This window comes from Capricornis sumatraensis, chromosome 19 (genome assembly GCF_032405125.1).
Source record: "Capricornis sumatraensis isolate serow.1 chromosome 19, serow.2, whole genome shotgun sequence".
In the NCBI taxonomy this organism is placed as follows: domain Eukaryota; kingdom Metazoa; phylum Chordata; class Mammalia; order Artiodactyla; family Bovidae; genus Capricornis; species Capricornis sumatraensis.
Window position 1 is genome coordinate 67965387 of NC_091087.1, and position 20938 is coordinate 67986324.

Sequence of the window (20938 nt, forward strand, 5' to 3'; positions counted from 1 at the left end):
CTAGTATAAAGCAGACGCCAGTCAGTATTTGCTGAATGACTAAATAGTGGATGCATGAATGAACGGATGGATGGATAAATGAATAAGTGAATACTGATCACTTAGCAAGCACTACCAGCATACAGCATGTTGCTAAGTTAAAGAAGCCAATCTGAAAATGCTCCTATTACATAACAGCCTGGAAAAGGCAAAACTATGAAGACAGTGAAAAGATGAGTGTTTGCCAGAGCTGAGGGCAGGGAGGGATGAACACAGAGAGCACAGAGGATTTTTACGGCAGTGAAACTACTCTGCATGAAATTATGGTGGTTTGGGTCTTCCCTGGCGGTTCAGTGGTTAAAACTCCACGCCTCCATTGCAGGGAGCCTGGGTTCCGTACCTGGCTGAGGCATTGATGCCCTGTGTGCCGCATAGCACGCAGCACACCATGATGGTGGATACATGTCATGATACATTTGTCCAACTCCACAGAATGTACAACAGCCAGAGAGAGCCCTAGTGTAAACCATAGACTGGGTGACACCATGTATCAGTGTAGGTTCAAGGACTGTAAGGACACAGCACTCTGGGTGCAGGATGTTGATTTGTGCACACGTGGAGCGGGAGGTACAATATTTGGAAACTCTGTACTTTCTGCTCAATTTTTCTGTGAACTTAGTTCAGTTCAGTTCAGTCACTCAGTCATGTCCGACTCTTTGCGACCCCATGAATCGCAGCAAGCCAGGCCTCCCTGTCCATCACTAACTCCCGGAGTTCATTCAGACTCACGTCCATCGAGTCAGTGATGCCATCCAGCCATCTCATCCTATGTCTTCCCCTTCTCCTCCTGCCCCCAAATCCCTCCCAGGATCAGAGTCTTTTCCAATGAGTGAACTTAAAACTGCTCTAAAAATAAAGTCTATTTAAATTTTTTTAAACACACACAGTGTTTTGAAGATTCAGAAGGCACTTAGGGTATCCCATGAGTCTAATGAGCAAAACTTCCTAAGACTTTATGCTAAGACTCAGGACATCACTTCTGATGCCCACCCAGCCCAGGAGTCCCCTGAACTCCAAGTAACCGTCTTAGTGCACATGCTTTCAGGAACAGGAAGCTCACTAATTTTTAAGTCTGCCTGCTTCATCTTGGGAGGATTATAGTGTTAAAAAGTCCTTCCTTACTTAGACTGAAGCTAAATCCCTCTTCCACTAACCACTGGCCCACTTTCTATCTCTTGGAGTTGGACTGTATAATTCTCATCCTATGGGTCCTCCCTGAGTGAAAGATCTACAGCTCCTCAATCAAAACACACTTTTCAGAACAAACCCAAGGAGTAAGGTGTTCCTTTGACTCTGGGATCTCTAGGGTTCTGGAGGCTAGAAAAATGTAAACCCCCTCTAGAAGAAAAAAAAAAAATCATCACTGCACAAAGCAGAGTGGAACAAGCATGGTCTCTGGGTTCAAATTCTGACTGCTTCCTGCTGGAGAAGTTCTCTGAGCCTCAGTTTTCTCATCTGTACAATGGGGGTAGTCATTCTTGCTTCTGAGGACCAAGGGGGGTTAGCTTAGAGGGTGTTGATGCAGTGCAAGTGGGCTTGGGGGACAGGTTCACTGCAGGTGCCCACCTAGCAGAGGGACCTTTAAGACCACCAGGGTGTTGTCTGCCCTGCAGTGGAGTCACTGCAGTCTGTTCCCAGGGAACAGGCACCCGCAGTGTACACCTAGACTCCTTATTCCTAGGCAGTGCATCTGTGGGTGGCGACAGCTGGATCCCTGTCAGTCTTCTCTTGAGGGCTTAAAATTCAGGTTTCTACTCCACACACCCTAGCACCACTGGGCCCCCTCTGATCTCTGCAGCCAGTGGAACACTGGGCTGGGAGGGGGGTGGTCACAGAGATTTGACTTCCAGACCTCGATCCAAACTTGCTAGCAGGCTGAGCCACCTCAGTGAGGTCACTTTGCTTCTCTGAGCCTCACGAAATCAGCAGTACCCGTGCTGGACACCCCATGGGGCATTATGAACTGTAGAGTGCCAGGCCTCGGGCAGCCCCGGGGCCTCTGTGACTGGTGCTGTGCTGATGTGTACCTGTGACATCGCATCTCCTCTTCTCTCCTTCGGGTCCCCAGGCGACCACACTCCAGGGTGGGTGTGGCCTGACCGGGAAAGACCAGCTGTAGACCACACTGCCTTAGCAAGGGGCTTTCTGGGGAAGCAAACTCGAGGGGAACTTGGTCCCTGTCCCTGCCCCAGGCCCCAAAGCCACCAACCCCAGACCCATCCTCTTAATCGCCATGGCTGAGATTTGGGGTCCCCAAACCTTCTAACTCGGGTTCCATCACTGTCCCTCCCATCTCATCCCAGGAACCGACAGACACACTGTCCCTAAGAACCCGGGGCCCCAGACAGCTCCCAACCTAGCTCCCCTGCACTGGGACTTGGGGCTTAGGAAACACCATGTGGTGTCCTGCCTCCCCAACCCAACTGGAAGCCCCTCCTGGGAAAAGACTGACACAGCCCACTGGGAATGCCTGCACAGCAGGGAAGACACCCTGACTGCTGATGGAGGCTTTCTGGGGTCTTTCCAGAGCCTCTGAGATCGCACCTTCCCCAGCCAAATTTGATGAAACTAACCCCATCAAATAATTCAAGAAAAGGAAAGACCTGTTACAGGGGAAGAGTAGTTGATCAGTTAAACCAGTTCAGGTCTAAGGTATGGCTAACAGATTGGAGGTAATGTGATTGTGAAGCTTTGTAACTGTTTAAGCAGCTACATGCTTAAATAAATGTAAAAATTAGGAAATAATCTGGAACAAAAAATTTCTTATGATTTCAGCTACATCTGAAAATGGGAAAAGAAAAAGAAGGGAGAAGGAAAAGTGTGCTAAAGATTTTTAAAATAGAAGTATTATTGATTTTGAAGAAAGAAATGGCAACCTTCTCCAGTATTTTTACCTGGGAAATCCCATGGACAGAGGAGCCTGGTGTGCTACAGTTCATGAGGCTGCAAAGAGTTGGACACAAGTGAGTGACTAAACCACCACCACTACCACCACCATGGTTGACGTACACTAAATATTTTATCTTAGCCGGAAGAAGAGTTACTCTTTTACTATTAATGCTAACAGGTGAACACAGGATTTAATATATTTGTTAAAAATGTAAAGATAATCATTAGAAGAACTGAAGAGTATATATATATATATAATTATATATTATATTTGTAATATATTATTATAAATTATGATGTTAATGATAATTATGTTACTTTGTACTCGACAGAGTCAATACATTCTAAGGAATATTGATAGAAATGGACTGTGTTCTAGGCCCTAAAGAAAAGTTTAAAATAGCTCTCTTACAGGCTGCATCACTTGACAATATTGTGGAAATTAACATCAAATACAGAAACGAAGCACAACAAATCACTGTAAATTTTACAAAACACTCTTCCTCTGAACTCTTCTATCAGAGAGCATCAAAAGTGAAGTTATAGATCTTTGAGAAGTGACTAGTTGTAAGAACATGGTTAATCAAATTTCTGCTGCTGCTGCTGCTAAATCGCTTCAGTTGTGTCCGAATCTGTGCAACCCCATAGACAGCCTCCTACCAGGCTCCCCCATCCCTGGGATTCTCCAGGCAAGAACACTGGAGTGGGGTGCCATTGCCTTCTCCAATGCATGAAAGTGAAAAGTGAAAGTGAAGTCACTCAGTTGTGTCCGACTGTTAGAGACCTCATGGACTGCAGCCTACCAGGCTCCTCCATCCATGGGATTTTCCAGGCAAGAGTACTGGAGTGGGGTGCCATTGCCTTCTCTGAATCAAATTTATGGGATGCAGCCAAAGCCATCTTCATAGGAAAATTCGTGTTAAAATAATTATTATTATAAAGATTATCATATTATTTTTATACATAAACAGTAGAGATCACAAGTCAATGAATAAAATATTCAGTTCAAGAAGTTCAGGTCAGTTCAGTCACTCAGTCGTGTTCAACTCTTTGCGACCCCATGAATCACCGCATGCCAGGCCTCCCTGTCCATCACCAACTTCCGGAGTTCACTCAAACTCATGTCCATCGAGTCAGTGATGCCATCCAGCCATCTCATCCTCTGTCGTCCCCTTCTCCTCCTGCCCCCAATCCCTCCCAACATCAGAGTCTTTTCCAATGAGTCAACTCTTTGCATCAGGTGGCCAAAGTACTGGAGTTTCAGCTTTAGCATCAGTCCTTCTAATGAACACCCAAGACTGATCTCCTTTAGGATGGACTGGTTGAATCTCCTTGCAGTCCAAGGGACTCTCAAGAGTCTTCTCCAACACCACAGTTCAAACGCATCAATTCTTCGGCGCTCGGCTTTCTTCACAGTCCAACTGTCACATCCATACAAGACCACTGGAAAAACCATAGCCTTGACTAGACGGACCTTTGTTGGCAAAGTAATGAAGTTAGATAGACCCAAAAAAATTAGAAGAAAGAAAAAGAAGTAGGAGAAAAACTAATGGTGACAAAACAAGATGATTAATTAGAAAGGGGAAAAAATGTTAATATCAGTATCTCATCTAAGGGAAAACCAAAACCTGGCTCTTTGAAAATAAGGGAGGAGAAGGAAATACAGGAAGTGATTTGTGCTACGTGGAGAATTCTAAGTTGAGGGAGTGATGAGCGGTCACTTCATTGATGGTCAAGAGCGGCCTGCAGCAGAGCTGGGGCTCAGCATCCTGGCCTTCTCAGGCCGTGGGAAGGAGGTTCTGCTTGGCTAGAGGTTTCTGTCAGCGCCATGAAGGCCTTCTTTCTATCCTGGCCTCCTGCTCTCTGGTGGGGAGGGGAGGAAGTGCTGGGTGGGTGGGTGGGTGTTCCATGTCCCTGAAGGTGGGAGAGCAGAGCTAAAGGCCTTGCCCAGTGCCATGGCCCAGAGCCTGCTTCAACATTTTATGTGTAAGTGTCATCAGGTCCCATGGACCAACAGCCTCACAGATGTGCTAAGTATTTAGCCACTGGTCCTTTTTAAAAGGGTTAATATTTTAAACTTGGGATGTGTGAATGTGAAAGTCGCTCAGTTGTTTCCCACTCTTTGCTACCCCGTGGACTCTACAGTCCGTGGAATTCTCCAGGCCAGAATACTGAAATGGGTAGCCTTTCCCTTTTCCAGGGGATCTTCCCAACCCAGGGATCAAACTAAGGTCTCCTGTATTGCAGGCAGATTCTTTACCTACTGAGCCACAAGGGAAGTCCAAAACTAGGATATGTCAAAAAAAAAAAAAAGCTTAGATTGCCAGCTTCTCTAGAAATGCAGGTGTCTCTGGCAAGGCTGAATTTGAATCCCCCCACCTGGCCACACTCAGCTCTTTAGGTAAGACCTTGAGCCTCCAGGTGCCCACTGCTCACCCAGCACGAGCATCTGGTATCTCCAGTACCCCACCTTAGCAGGCCCCTTTGGGCATTTGAATTCAAGGCTCTGCTTTGCACCTTGGGAAATACAGGCTTAGTGAAGGCCACCAGGGTAGAACTGAGCTATTTATAATGTGGTGAAAGAACTCTTAGAGCAGATTTACGAGGGCCTGTGCTCCCCCCACCACATCCATCCCCCACAGGCTCACTGAAAAGAAAACCCCATGTAAGGGAAAGCAAAGGCAGGCCTTTCCCCACACCAGCCTCCAAGGGTTGAGCTATGAAAAGGGCCTGTGATAAAGCTGCCAAGAGACTTAGAGATGGGGCACTTCCCAAGCTTAAAGCAGGAACACCCAACTGTGGAGCTGAAACCGTATCGGATGGCTTGACCCTTCCCAGCTGAGGTGGGACAAAGCTGGTGTGAAACCAGAGAAAATCTGAGCTACCCAGAATCCTATGCACATGACCTCTCCAGTCCTCTGAGCTTTCATTCATGCTGTTTCCATGCCTACAACGCTTTTCCACATCTTCTTTGAGCTTCTTCACCTGCCTTATTCCTAGTCAGCCTTTAAGACAAAGGGATCCTTCCTTCCAGGAAGTCTTCTAAACCCTTCCCAGAGGGCTAGGTCTCTCCTCGGTGCCCCAACAATGGCCTTTGGCCCCTTAGTGACAGCACCAGTCATGCTGTGTTGGAGCCGTCTGTGTGTCTGTCTCTCCCGCAGTCCATGAGCCCCTCAAAGGCCAGGGGCTCACCTCAGCCATCTGTCTATCTCCAGCCCCCACTTCAGTGCCTAGCAGAGCGTCAGGCTGCAGCGTGCAAGGGGGCCTGAAGCGCCCTCCTAGCTGTTGCAGGCTGTACACTGTCACTGTGGACAGAGGTCAAGTTCTCTCCCAGGAGGCTCTGGACCTGTAAAGTGCAGGGCACATCTAAATGCGGAAGGACAGGTGGTGGGCTAGATGAGGCTGGAGCCCAGACACAGGCACCATGGCCGCCATACCCCTGACAAAGCTGCCCCCGTGCAGGAGTGGAGGAAACATTCTCTGAGGGGACAGAGATGCTCAGGGGCTTGCTGGCCTGAGCCCACCCGCCTTGTGCTCGGGGCCTGGTCTGGTTCCCCCTCAAGGACATCGTGCTTCCCCGGGCAGGCCAAGATGTCAGAGTGGGAATCAGGAGGTACATTCCGGCCAGCTATGAGGAGACAAGCCCTGCCACTGGCAGGGGGTTGGGGAGAGACAGGGAGAGAAGATGGGGAAAGAGGGGCAGGGGCTGGACACTCTGGGGAAAATCTGGGCCCTGGCCTGGGTGCTTCCCACTCTAGGGTGTCATCTCCAAACCCTGTCTGAGTGCTGAGTGCCCTAATTGGACCACCTTACATGTCGCTAGCAGTGGACATGTGTGTTTACAGTAAAAATAAATCACAGTCGTGGGGGCTTTCCTTACAAGTTGCCTGGGGAATTTCTTTTGAGTGTGTGTGGATTGTGGTAGCTGGGACTGAGGGAGTGGAGGTGGGCCCTTAGGTGAGTCACCACACGAAACACTCCTGGGTCTGGGGGGCCTCAGGGGCAGCGGTTACTCCAAGGTGGGGAAGGGAGCCGAGCATTAATGAGATCCAGGACTGATCCCATTGGGTCCTCGCCACTACTTGCAGGCAGGACATAATGACCCCAGTTGTACAAATGAGGGGACCCAGGCCCAGAGAGGGGGCCACTGGCTCAGTCACACCTCTTGGTAATTGTCATAGCTGAGATCTGGAAGCCCCCAAACAGATGCTACCTCCCAGCCTCTTTCGTTTGCTGCACAAAGGCAGGAGCTGGCCTGTGGATGCTCTGGGCGGTGGCGGGGGCAGGGGGAAGTGGGGGGGAAGGATGGGTGACCAGATAACCCAGAGGTGGGGAGAGAGGGAAAGTGGCGGGCAGCATGCAAAGGAAGGGTTTCCCACAGCAGCAAACACATCCAACCCAACAGAGGCGCATCTCCAGACTCAGGAGAGAGCAGGCTGCGACAGTGAATGGCAGGGAATGCCTCCAGGGAAGGCAGCAGAGAGCCACGCTGAATGAGAAAGGGCTCAGGGAACATGCCATCCTTGCCGCCGTCATGAGAAAGCCACCCAAAGATGAAACCTGGGTGACAGAGACATGAGTCAGAAGGAGGAACAGAGGCTGGGGAAGGATGTTTTTGGTTCCTTGGGACCCCAAATGCAAAGAATCAGCCTGAATCCTGTGACAGTAAGTGGTCTTAGGTGGAGCAAGAAAATCCCACCTCCCCCAGATATTCCCTCAGTCACTCCCCATCCAGGTGCTCTTTCCTGGGTTCTTAGAAGCCCGTGATTCCACCTGCTTGATACCGACCAGGGTTCCTGGCACTCCCCAGTCAATAAGAATTGACTAGAAGCTGGACAAGAAATTCAGGCAAGGCTTTTTAGGAGTCCCTGATGCAGCAGGGGAGAAGTAGAACAGATAAGTTTCCCTTGCTTGGTCCCCGAGGTGGGGTGAGCTGGTTCCTTAGACAGGATAAGGGCGGGAGGGTGTCCAGGGATGGCTTAGGTGTTTTGCCCATTCCTTTGGAGGGCCATTGCTCCTGACACCCTGTTTTTGTCCCAGACTTTTCAGAACTGGCAGTTGGGTTTTTTGCTCTTTTTGTGTCTTCTTGTCTGAAATTTGTACCAACTGCACATGCACGCAGCTATTTTTCGTCCCTGTCACTTTCTTTGTGTTTTGTAGCTAGGGGAGATGTAGTCTGTTCTCATGCAAGCATTGCAGCGCTGCAGCAAAGGGTCCCGAGTCCCAGGCTGTCTCATGCTCAGGACTGGTGGTTGGGTAAGACGGGAAATCATTGAAGACCCAGCTCATAGATGCACGAACCATTTCATTCTAAATGAAAACCTGATTGCACATTGATTTACCAGTTTTCGTGTAAGCAGAGTTTTTTCTTTGAACTTGAGCGTCTGATTATCTCTTATACAAGCTAAACCAAGAACAAACAGAAGAGAAAACTTGGCTTATTTAAATAATTTTCTTCCAAGAGTAATCAACGTTCTTCACAGAAAATGTGAAGGCTACTACAAAGAATGAAGGGAACACAAAGGAAACCCAGCATTCCATTGCTCATTTGCAACAATGACTAATTATTAGTAGGGCATGTATGCGTGCTCTGTCATGTCTGACTCTTTGCATCCCCAAGATTGTAGCCCGCCAGGCTGCTCTGTCCAGGGGATTATCCCAGCAGGAATACTGGAGTGGGTTGCTGTTTTCTCCTCCAGGAGACCTTCCCGACTCAGGGATCAAACCCGAGTCTCGTGCGGCTCCTGCATTGACAGGCGAATTCTTTACCACTGAGCCACCTGGGAGGCCTGGTTATTAGTAGTAGTAATTTGGTATTCTGCCTTCCAGATTTTTTACCTGCTGTGTTATACATATGATTTAGTGCCCAGCGTTTTCCCCACCTGACATTCTCTGCAAAGTGTTCGCTCTCTTTTGGTGAACTCTTTGGAGCATCACTGTTCAATCGTTTAATCAGACTTCTAGTCTGAAAATTTTTTGCTTGGTTCTTATGTCCCTAATCCAAGGGTGGGAGGCTTTTCCTGTCCTTTTGATTGTTTTCGGAAATAACAAGCAAAAAGTAAAGGGTATTTTTTTAAGTTCTTGATTTGCTTCACTGAACTATCCCCAAATTCAATTTTCTGGGGGCAGGTTTGAGAGCCTGTCAACCCTCTGTATCTAGAGAAGACATAGAAGCGCTCATCCTCCAGGCTCCCTCCTTCAGCGTGTGACTGGCCCACTAAACATCAGCAAACCAGATTGTTTTATTGTTGTCTTAACTCCGAGGATTCCTGAGGTATCAGGGCCAGGCAGCCAGGAGCTGGAGATGGTGGACAGCGTGGTGTCTCACTCTTATAAGAGTAATCCCTAATTGAGTGCCCACGTGGGTGCCAAGTCACTTCAGTTGTGTCCATCTCTTTGAGATCCCATGACCTATAGCCCGCTTGGCTCCTCTGTCCATGGGATTCTCCAGGCAAGAATACTGGAGTGGGTTGCCATGCCTTCCTCCAGGGGCTCTTCCTGACCCCGGGATCAAACCTGGGGTTCCTGCGTTGCAGGACCGCTGAGCCACCAGGGAAGCCCAGTTGACTGCCTACGAATCATCAATCCCATGTCAGCAATAAGGAAACCAAGGTTCCTAGAGGTCCAGGGACCGAGCAGTGAGAAGAGGCACAGATCTGTGGTCCTGCGTCTCCCTCTTGGCCTTTGAATGGAGTGTGCTGGAGGGTGAGCAGCTTGGGCATGGCCTCCCCCTGGCCCAGGCCCCCCATGGGCCAGGTGGGGCATCTCCCAGGCTCTTCCTTCTGCTTCCCGAACTGTTTCATAGCCGGGGACTAGGCGAGCTCATGCATGTCAGAAATGCTCCTCCACCCCAATTCAAAGAGTTGGAAATTTCCAGCTGCTTTAGCACTAGGAGTGATGAGCCCTGGTGGCCTGCAAGCAGTGTCTGTGGGAGTGTCGGGGCCCCGGACCAGGACACACAGCCCCCTAGTGCCAGCTGAGCTGCAAACTACAGTTCCTCTGTAGGGTTATAGGAGGGAGATACCAGTCCCCTCAGCTCCCCGCTACTTCTCCCCCTGACCCCCACTAGGAGAAGGCCGCCTAGTGAGGGTGGAGTAAGTGCAGAGGTTGGGTGGTCTGAGGCCAAACCTTGCTTCACAGCTGGGTGGCTTCTGGGGGATTAGCAACCTCTCTTCCCAGGTGGCTCAGTGGGAAAGAATCCACCTGTCAATGCAGGAGACATGGGTTTGATTCCTGGGTTAGGAAGATCTCCTGGAGAAGGAAATGGCAACCCACTCCAGTATTCTTGCCTGGAAAACTGCATGAACAGAGGAGCCTGGCTGGCTACAGTTTATGGTGTCACAAAAGAGTCGAATACAACTTAGAGACTGAAACAGCAACACTGACCTCTCTGAAGTACATTTTCACCCTGAAGTTGGATGGTGTCACACCCAGAGTGACGCTCCTGTAGTGTTCTTGGGGAATTAAGGGAGATCAGGTCTGTGAATCTACTGACAGTGGGCAATTCCAGTACCTTCATATCATACAAATTCAAGATATGTGTCCATGTACACACTGCTCTATTTAAAATGGACACCCAACAGGGATCTACTCTATAGCACGTGGAACTCTGCATAATGTCATGTCGCAGCCTGCATGCGAGGGGAGTGTGGGGGAGAATGGATACCTGCATATAGGAATGAGTTCCTTTCCTGAAGCTATCACAAGGTTGTTAATCAGCTATACTCCAATACAAACTAAAAAGCTAAAAAATAATAATATATATGTCTCAAACCAGAAAGGCTGAGGGGCAGAGAAGTAATGGGGTTAGATGGGACAACCACATGTACTCCCTAGGACTAAATTCACAGAACTTAAGGAAGCTTGGTCCAAATACATCACAAACACTGCCCAGACTTTACTTGAATTCTTCCAGTGACAGGGAGCTCACTGCTGCTAATAGCAATACAATTCAGCAAACATTCAAAAGCAGTTATGCTTCTAGGACTTCAAATTCAGAGAAGCAAAGACTCTGTTCTGTGCTTGAGTGACTGACAATGTGGCAGTCAAGACATGTGCAAAGAGAAAGAAAATTGCAGTGTGTGTGTGTGTGTGTGTGTGTGTGTGTGTGTGTAGGTTTGTGTGTACATAGTGAAGTGAAAACCGCTCAGTCGTGTCTGACTCCTTGTGATCCCATGGACTACACAGTCTGTGGAATCCTCCAGACCAGAATACGGGTGTGGGTTGCCATTTCCTTCTCCAGGGGATCTTCCCCACCCAGGGATCGAACCCGTGTCTCTTCTGTCTCCTGCATTGCAAGCGGATTCTTTACCACTGAGCCATCTGGGAAGCTGCTGTTAATGTAGAGTTGGACCCCCAAAAAATCTCTAAATGGCAAAATTCTTCTAGCTTGAAAATTCCATGGTCCTGACACATCTGGGGTACTTGGAAGTTTACAAAGTATTTTTGCATCTAAATCCCTGAGTTCAAATCCTACCCCATCCCTGTCCACTTACTAGCTGATAAACTTGGCCAAGGCCATTTACCTAAACTTGCACAAGCCCTCTCTTGAATCCGAGCCTGTTTCATTGTTTATTAAGATGAGGACAAGGCTGTGAGCCCCACCCTCCTTACAGGACTGAGGGAGGCACTTCTGCACTGCGTCTCAGGCCAGGCTCTGAGGCTGAATTCTGCTGAGGCTCGGTTTAGCAATGTCTCTCTAGAGCTGTGGCAAGGACTGAGCCGGCTGATATTTGTTAAGTGCTCAGAACAGCTGGCGTACGGCAGATGGTGCATGCGTTGCTGTCAGCATCATCGTCATCATCGTTATTCATCCTTCTGCACTGCTTCCTGATCACCAGCCCTGGGCCCTACGTACCGGGGTTTAGGGTACTTGAAAATGTGGGCAACCAAAATTAAAGTTGTAGGCACTTTGCACATTGTGGCCAGTCTTCACAAACCCTTTTCAAGGGAGGTTATACCTATTGGGGCTTCCCTTGTGACTCAGTGGTAAAGAATCCGCCTGCCCATGAAACCCACTCCAGTATTCTTGCCTGGGAAATCCCATGGACAGAGGAGCCTGGTAGGGGTGGGCTAGTCCATGGGATTGCAAAAGAATCAGACAAGACTGAGCATTGTTGTTTATGACGAAAGGCCCATTTTACCAAGAGGCTACATCGCCTGCCCCAGGTCATCCAGCCAGACAAAAACCAAGACGCGTCCCAGGTTTGCCCGGCTCCCGTGTCCAGGCATGATATGAGTACCTAAGCGAGGGACAGCGGGCTGACATTTCCCGTCCTCTCTGCTTCTCCATTCCTGGGGGATGCCAGGCCCATTCCTTTGCAGATCACCCTTTCATTCTTTTCTAAAGAAGGTATAACACGAACAGACACTGGAGCTCTGGAATTCTGAAGGTTGACTCCCTGGATTCCAAGGGGATCAGCCTCCTGCTGTGGAATCACGCAGCGGGTAGTAGTCACATGGTTGGGGAAGGCTTTTTTATTTGAAGTATAATTGATTTACAATGTTGCATTGCTTTCTGCTGTACAGCAAAGTGATTTAGTTATAGATATATATACATTCATTTTCAAATTATTTTCCATTGTGTTTTTATCACAGGATTTTGAATATAGTTCCCTGTGTTATAGGACCTTGTTATTTATCCATCCTATATGTACCAGTTTGCATCTGTTAATCCCAAACTCTCATTCCATCCATTCCCCAGCTCCGTTCCCCCTTGGCAACCACAAGTCTATTCTATGACTATGAATCTGTTTCAAAGATAAATTCGTTTGTGTTATGCTTCAGGTTCTACATATAAGTGATATCATCTGGTGTTTGTCTTTCTCTTTCTGACTTACTTCACTTAGTACGATAATCTCCAGGTCTATCCATGTTGCTGCAGATGGCGTCATTTATTCTTTGATATGACTGAGTAATATTCCATTGTACATATGTACCACATTTTCTTTATCCATTCATCTGTTGATGGACATTTAGGTTGCTTCCATGTCTTGGCTATTGTGAATAATGCAACTTCATGAACATGGGGTGCATGACTTTTTTGAGTTAGTTTTTTCCAGATATATGCCCTGGAGTAGGATTGCTGGATTAAATGATAATTTTATTTTTTAGTTTTCTGAGGAAACTCCATACTGTTCTTCATAATGGCTACACCAACTTACATTTCCACCAACAGTGTAGGAGGGTTCGCTTTTCTCCACACCTTCTTTAGCATTTGTCACTTGCAGACTCCTTAATGAATGACGGCCATTCTGACTGGTGTAAGGCAATACCCCTGTAGTTGACCTGACTGTGGCTTTGACTTGGGCAGGCCTGATGGGGTGGGACAGGTACCCTGTACCTGGGAAGCCTGGAGGCTTCAGGGAGCCTAGCAGGAAGATACTTCTGCTTCACCACACCCAGAGAAGGGAAACTTGCTAAGACTGACTCATTCTGCCCATCTCTATGAGTTTTTGGGTGCCAGTGAGTGAGGCGATGAACCCTGAGAAAGCAGTGCACCGACCCTATTGTCTCTGCTTGCATGCTTCTCAGAACGGGGAGCTCACTGCTCCTTCACAGCAGCTCATTTCCCCTCTAGAGACATGATTCTACTGATGTCTCCAGAACCATGTAGTACAAGCTCTCATTCTCCCAATGAGGAAATGAAGTCCCAGAGTTGTCAAGGTCACCCCTGGTACCCAGTGATGGAGGCAGGACTAGAACCCAGGCTTGATGCCCAAAGCCCTGGACCCTCTACCTGTCTGCTATAGAGTCTCAGACAACGGAGGGATCCCTGCTGACTGAGAAGTCAAGGAAGGCCTCTCAGAGGAGGTGATGCTTCAGTGGTCCTTGAAGGGTGGTGCTGGGATGTGGCTTGATGTCCACGTTCTTTTTGCCTACCCAGCACGCCTGTGCCTTTCCTGCTGTATCGCACACTGAGCGCGGCAAACACGAGTAAAAGTTTGTTGAACGAATGAATAAATGGGCAGAAAGGCCACTCCCGGGAGGTAGATGGGTGTGGGTCCCTTCACAGCCAAGGGCATCTTGCTGAGACCCTGTGCAGGAAGGGATAAAACAGCACCTGCCTCAAGTCTGATGCTCACCACTCATTCTTGGGCAGGACCCAAACCTCTTCGTGCCATGAAGGGTTGTTTTTTCTCTGCGGTTGGCTCAGAGTCTCCACAGTATTTTCCTCCCATGTGTTTTATAAACCAGGCTGGATGAGAAGACTGATCACGGCACACAAACTTGCGTGTGGCTGAAGCCTCAGGCCAGCTCCCCCTCCTCCTGCCCCAGCAAGGCCAAGGCCACCCCTGGGGACACCTTCAGGGAGCTGGGGCATCTACTGGGAAATGAGGATCTTCAGGCCACCAAGTCTGAGTGGTTCCTGAACAAAGGCTTTTCTGGAAAACACACTCCCTCTGGACCTTACATAGTTTTGGCTTTTACTCTTTTGCAAAGATTTCTATTTCCTCCCTTTATAAATTATTTACATGCTCATGATGAAAAACCCCAGAACATACAGAAAAGTGAAAAGCAGGCATCTTTCTTTTTAAAAAGTCTTTTTATTGAAGTATAGTTGATTTACAATATTGTGTTAGTTTCTGGTATATAGCAAAGTGATATATATGGTGTGTGTGTATATATATATATATATTCATATATGCTTGCTAAGTCACTTCAGTCGTGTCCAACTCTTTGCGACCCTATGAACTGCAGCCCTCCAGGCTCCTCTGTCCATGAGATTCTCCAAGCAAGAATACTGGAATGGGTTGCCATGCCCTGCTCCAGGGAATCTTTCTGACCCAGGGATCAAACCCCCATCTGTTATATCTCCTGCATTGGCAGATGGGTTCCTTATCACTAGCACCACCTGGGAAGCCCTTGCAGGATCATATGGTAGCTCTATTCTTAGTGTTTTGAGGAACCTCCAAACTGTTATCCATAGTGGCTACACCAACTTACATTCCCACCAACAGTGGACGAAGGTTCTCTTTCCTCCACACCCACATTTTTATAATAGTCATTCCAACTGGTGTGAGGTGATACCTCAGTGTAGCTTTGATTTGTGTTCCTCTAATAATTAGTGACGGTGAGCATCTTTTCATGTTCTTATCAGCCACATGGATGTCTTCTTTGGAGAGATGTATATTTAAGGTCTTCTCTCCATTTTTTGATTGGGTTGTTGGGGGTTTTTGGTTGTTGAGTTGTGTGAGCTGTTTGTACATTTTGGAAATTCAGCCCTTGTGTGTTGAATCGTTTTGTAAATATCTTCTTCCAGAAGAACATCTTTCTAATGACGCAAAGGCAGCTGCTCTTACAGTTTCGGTGCGCCTCCCAGCACACCTTTGCAAGGGCTGGGAGTATGAGGCTTGGGTTTTGGAACATGTTCACAATCAGGCCTTAGCACACAGCCCTGTCTTCTGCACAGGATGAGGGCAGTTGTGGGATGATTTAGGAAAAAAAACAAAACAAACAGGGGGCTTAGGTACCATAATTCCAGGACCGGGGTTCAGTGTTGAGCTCTGGCGCTAAGTGGCTGTGTGTCCTGGAAGAATGTCCGCTGTCTCTGGGCCTCTGCATCCACTTCTGCAACATGAAGGGGTCTGATGAAAAAGTGTCCAGGAGCCCTTCCCACCCTAATATTCCAGAATCCTATCAGGCTAACCTGGGATTCTGGAATTATCCCAGAGCAGAGGGGAGAAGGAAGAATATGCCGGGTACAGGAACCCAGCTTTCCAGTAAGACGGCCCCTCGGGTTCTGTTCCCACTGGCCCCAGACCTGTGAGCACGTCCCAATGCCTGGTCAGCTCTGGCCTGGACAGACCCCTGACAGATCACTCTAGCAGGAGACAGGCCAGGCTGTGGCCCTGCCTGCATACTGGCGTTTACTCGCTGTGTGACTTTAGGCATCTCCTCACCTCTCTGAGCCTCAGTTTCCCCCTCTGTCATGAGCTGGGGGTAAGTTGAACATTTTCTTTTTAAGTAGAATTCCTTTCTCCAAAAAAATTGTTTGCAGAACCCTAACATAGAGCAGAGAGGAAGGAAGCCGACACATATAGCTTCTTTAAAGTGTGTCAAGCATTGTCCTAAGCACTTTATGTTCATGACCCTGTCCCTCCTGACAGCAACCCTGCAGAATGGGTGCTGTTAGCTCTCCATTTGACAGATGGAGACGCTGAGGCCCTGAGGGGGTTGGTTATCCACAGCTAGTGAGTGTTGGAGCTGGGATTCTGAGGTGGTTGGATCTCAGTAGTGAAAGTCCAGGTCCCCTGTCTTTCCAACCCATTGAGGACATCCCCCGGCACCCAGCCCATGCTCTTCCACGCACACACACACACTCTGTGGTTTGCCCTCTGCAGCTCCTCTCAAGGTCTAAACCACAAGTGACTGATGAGATTGAGACATTGAGGTTTCCTGCCCCCCTAAAACCCAAATCACTGATGCTGAGCGGACCTGGGAGGCCCACAGGGCCCTGCTTGGCATCATCACCAAAAGGTCCCAAGGCCCAAGGCCCATGGGCTACCAGCTTCCAGCCTGTGCTGATCTCTGAGCCGCACTCACGCGGCCAGCAGAGCCCTGGTTTGAACTGTCCACCCACAGCCACCTGCACAGACCTTCTTCCCTTGAAGAATGAAGTCACAGTGCCCCCTTCAGACCAGGGGCAGCCAGGCCTGAAAGCCCACATGACCCCTCAACTATTCACAGGGAGTGCCTTGCATCAGGAACTTTAAGGAGGGGGATGAGGCCTTCCCAGGCAAGAAAAATGCCTTGGTATTTGGACTCAGGTAGACCTGGGTTTGAATCCTGACTCTGCCTATGGCTAGCTGTGTGATCCTGAACCATCTCAGGTTACTTAGCTAAGTCTCTGCCTTCCTGTCTGGTATATGGGAATATACCATATATTTATATTCCCATATATGGTATATATATGGGTATTTATATTCCCATATATATACCACATATGGGAATATACATCAACCACACAGTATAGTCTTCAGGATGTACCAGGCAGAGCACACAGTAAGTTCTTCCACTTCCCTTTGTCTCTACTCTGAAGATGTGTCTGCTGGGGAGGAAGAGAAAAGTAAGGATCACCCTGCCTTCTATCTGTCAGTAAACAGTCATTTATTGAGCACCTAGTAGGAGTCAGAGAAAGGAAGACACACACAAGCGTTTCTGATAGGCCTGCACTAATCAACGTGGTGGAGAAGGAGGAGGGGGAGAGGAGGGAAGAGAACTCCACTGCTTGAAGGTTCAACTGAGAAAAAGAGCCAGTGATAAAGAGACTGGAGTGCGGGGCTTTAGGCATGTGCTTGGTCGCATCTGACTCTTTGCGACCCCATGGACTAGTTAACCCCCAGGCTCCTCTGTCTATGGGTATTCTCCAGGCAAGAATACTGGAGTGGGTAGCCATTCCCTTCTCCTGGGGATTTTCCTGACCCAGGGATTGAACCTAGGCCTCCTGCATTAGCAGGCAGATTCTTTATCTGAGCCACCAGGGAAGCTTGGCAATGGGAGACAGGTACTAACAAATTTATTGCAAGGAATTGGCTTACGTGACTGTAGGGCCGACTAGGCAAGCCCAGAATCCATCAGTGAGGCGAACAGGAGAGGCGACCAGAACTCTCAGGCATGGCCTGTGCACAAGTGGAACTCCTTCTTCTGGGAAACCCTGCTTCTGCTCTGTCAACTGATTAAGCCAGGCCCACCTAGATACTCAGGATGATTCCTTTACTTAACATCTGATGAGGGATTTCAATTACACCTTCAAAATGCCTTTACAGCAACACTAGACCCACATTAGGTTGAATAATGGGGGGCTGTAGCCTGGACACATTGACACATAAAACTAACCATCGCAGGGCACTTTGGGAGGCTCCATGGAAGGGTTGGTAACTGAGTAGGTCTCAACTTCAAAAGGTAGAAAGTGGGGACGGGGATTCAGGCATCAGGGGCAGCCCTGGGAAGCAGATGTGGGTCATCATGGCTGGAGTCCCATGGGAATACATTACATACAAAGGGATAGAAATCGAGGAATGGTTTAATAAATAACAATAAACCAACACAATGCATTCTCTTAAAGGCATCCTTTTGATGCTATAGAACAACATGGAAAATTTTTCTTGGTCTGATGGTCTATGTAAAACCACAGGAGATGAAAGGCTGGTTGAAGGCATATGAAAAGAGTTGTTTGGGGATAGAATTCTGGGAGATTTGAGCATTTTTAAAAGCTCTACTGTGGTCATATTATCTTTTTTTTTAAGGGAGACATTTATTTTTTTAGGGGGAAAGATTGGTATTAGGCTATCAGCTAGAACTGCTCATTCATTCATTAAAACGACAAAGCTCAACGTCTGGGAAAGAAACCGAATAAGCTAATACTAAGAAAGTGGAAACAGATGAAGACCAGCAGGAGCCCCAGACTCTGTGAGGATGAGAGTCCGGGAGGCATGCCCTGTCATCGCTGCGGAAAGCGGGGTCGGTGGCGGTGGGGGGGGAGCTCTGCTCCTCCCGGCTCCCCCACTTCCCGCCAACCCACCCCACCTCCACACGTGTTTCCAAAACGTTCCAGGCCCATAAAGTGTCCAAATGCCAGAAGGGCCTACATGCACGTCAGACTGAATGGATCTGATTCAGCTCTCTAGTTGTTCCTGGAACAGATGTTGAATCCCCAGAACCCCGTCCATCTCCCCACAGACAGCTCTGGCCTTTTCTCAGGGAGAAGGAGAAAAAGCCCCTTGGAAACTGTGCTCAGGCCGCTTCTCCCTGGTATCGAGGCTGTTACCGTGCGTGCGGCCCCACAGCCTCCCCTGCCCCGGTACTGACAGTGGTCTGCAGTTCACCTCGGTAACTGCCTATAAACAACACCCTTCCTCAATGATCACGTGAAACAGATTTTAGAAGAAACCATTTATTCCAGGGAGGTGTCCGGGAAAGGGCTCTGAGCTGGATTTGGGAGACTTTCCTTCTTTCTAGCTCTGGCCTCGACTCCAACCTGAGGGGTCTGAGAGATTTTACTTATTTATGGAGCAAGGGTTTTCCAAGAGACTGAGATGTGCGAAACAGTACAGGCGCGGTGAAGGGTGGCAAGATGAGCGAGGGGAGATGAGCGAGGCAGGTGTTCTTTAATACCACAGTTGCGCATGCACACGCACACACAAGGCTGTCGCAGCAAGACCGAATGCAAAAGGCAAAAGTTGACGAGACCACCCTCGGACCTGTGTGGTCTCACGGGCTTCCCTGGGTTAGGTGGGCTGGTGATGTCCCAGCGACCTGCTCAGCTCTCCGTGCAGCTGTGGAACTGTGTCTGTAAAGCATCGCTGGGGCTGTGCCACGCGGGGGCTCCTGCAGCAGACTGGCCCCCCCGGGTCCCCCCCTGGCTGGTGCCCATTTTGGACACGTTCACCACGTGCTTTGTGCGCTTGACACGGATTGCCTTGTTTGCTCCTCACAGCCAGCATCTGACAGTTGAGAAAAGCGAGGCACCATGAGGTTAAAGAGCAACCTGATGGAGGGAGACCAAATTCCAGGTCTGCCTCCGGAGCAGGTAAGCCTGACCACCGGGCCGGGCCTCTTGTTTGTGACCTGGGTTTTCGGCTGGACCTCTCGGGCTGTTTCCCTCTTTCTGTCATTCTACACACAAGCTCTAACATCTCCATCACCTGTACAACTACTTTTTTTTTCTTTTTTGGATTTCATATTTTCTTTTCTTTTCTGGGCCCCGCTATGCAGCATGTGGGATCTTAGTTCCCCAGCCAGGAATCGAACCCATGCCCCCCGCATTGGGAGCGGGGAGTCTTTACCACCGGACCATTAGGGAAATCCCACAACTATTTCTTTAATAGCGACTCTCTTCTGAACTGTTAACTGTATATCACCAACTTAAGTGGAAAATGAGTATCATTTGTCACCAAAAATGCCCTGTTGAAATAAATACAGTGGACCATAAGCAAGCCTGTTAAAGTCTGGTTAGATGTGGGTGTCCAGCCCAGGCGCTGGCCCTGCTGGTTTTGTTGAAAAGGGAGTTACAAACCATCAGAGGGGTGATGAAGACACACAGCCCCAACCTGACACTTTTCTCCAGGGTTAACCTGGAGTTAGTGTGGTTGCTAACCACATTGAAAGGAGTGGGCCAATGATTGGGGGTTATTTACCATCCAATCCACAACCCTCGCTTTGGGAACTATCTCCCAGCTTCAATACACACCCACGAAACACTGGGCGCAGTTGGTCACCCAGTCAGGGTTCCATAAAGGCAAACCCTGGCCCTGGTGAAAGTCATGCGGTGTGTCCTGGGGCAGCCACAGCCTCACAGCCCTTCGGAGGTGGATTCTTGGGGAACCAAAATAGACTCCCTCTGGCACTGAAATAGAAATGAAGAATTTCCCTGGTGGTCCAGTGGCTAAGACTCCGTGCTTCCAATGCAGGGGTTTGCAGGTTCAAAGGGTGGTGTGGGCAAAAAAAAAGTGGAAATGACTCTCAGCAGCACCAAGAGCCAGTGTTTATGTGATTCGACAGAAGGAAATACTTTTAAAGTTAAGTCTTCTTGGATCCAATTCTGAGGGAGATAGAGAACAAGTGAATCAGGATGTTGGATGTTTTTTTCTAAAACATCAGTTTGAAAAACAAAGGAAAATCCCAACTCTAGAGTCACCGCCCCGTCACCCCCACACAGACACGAGGATCAGAGTCTGGGGGGAGCATGGGTCCACTCCCCCACCCCCAGCTGTGTCAGTGAGAAAACTGAGGTCCAGGGAGGGCTAAGGGACTCCCTCAAATAGCACCCAGAGGACGGCACACTGACCACTGCCACCCCCTGTGTGCCCAGGCGCCCACCACAGCCAGCTCCCCACCCCCCGGCCTGACATCTGAGTTTGTAATCCCCAGATGTATTAGTTCAGGTCCAGTAGCAGATTGAGAGGCCACGATCAAGCTGCCTAACATGCAGAGGAGTTTAAAGAGGGTCTACTTACAGAGCGCAGACAGCATGTCAGGGTGACCTCTGCGGACGACCCTTTCCTCCCAA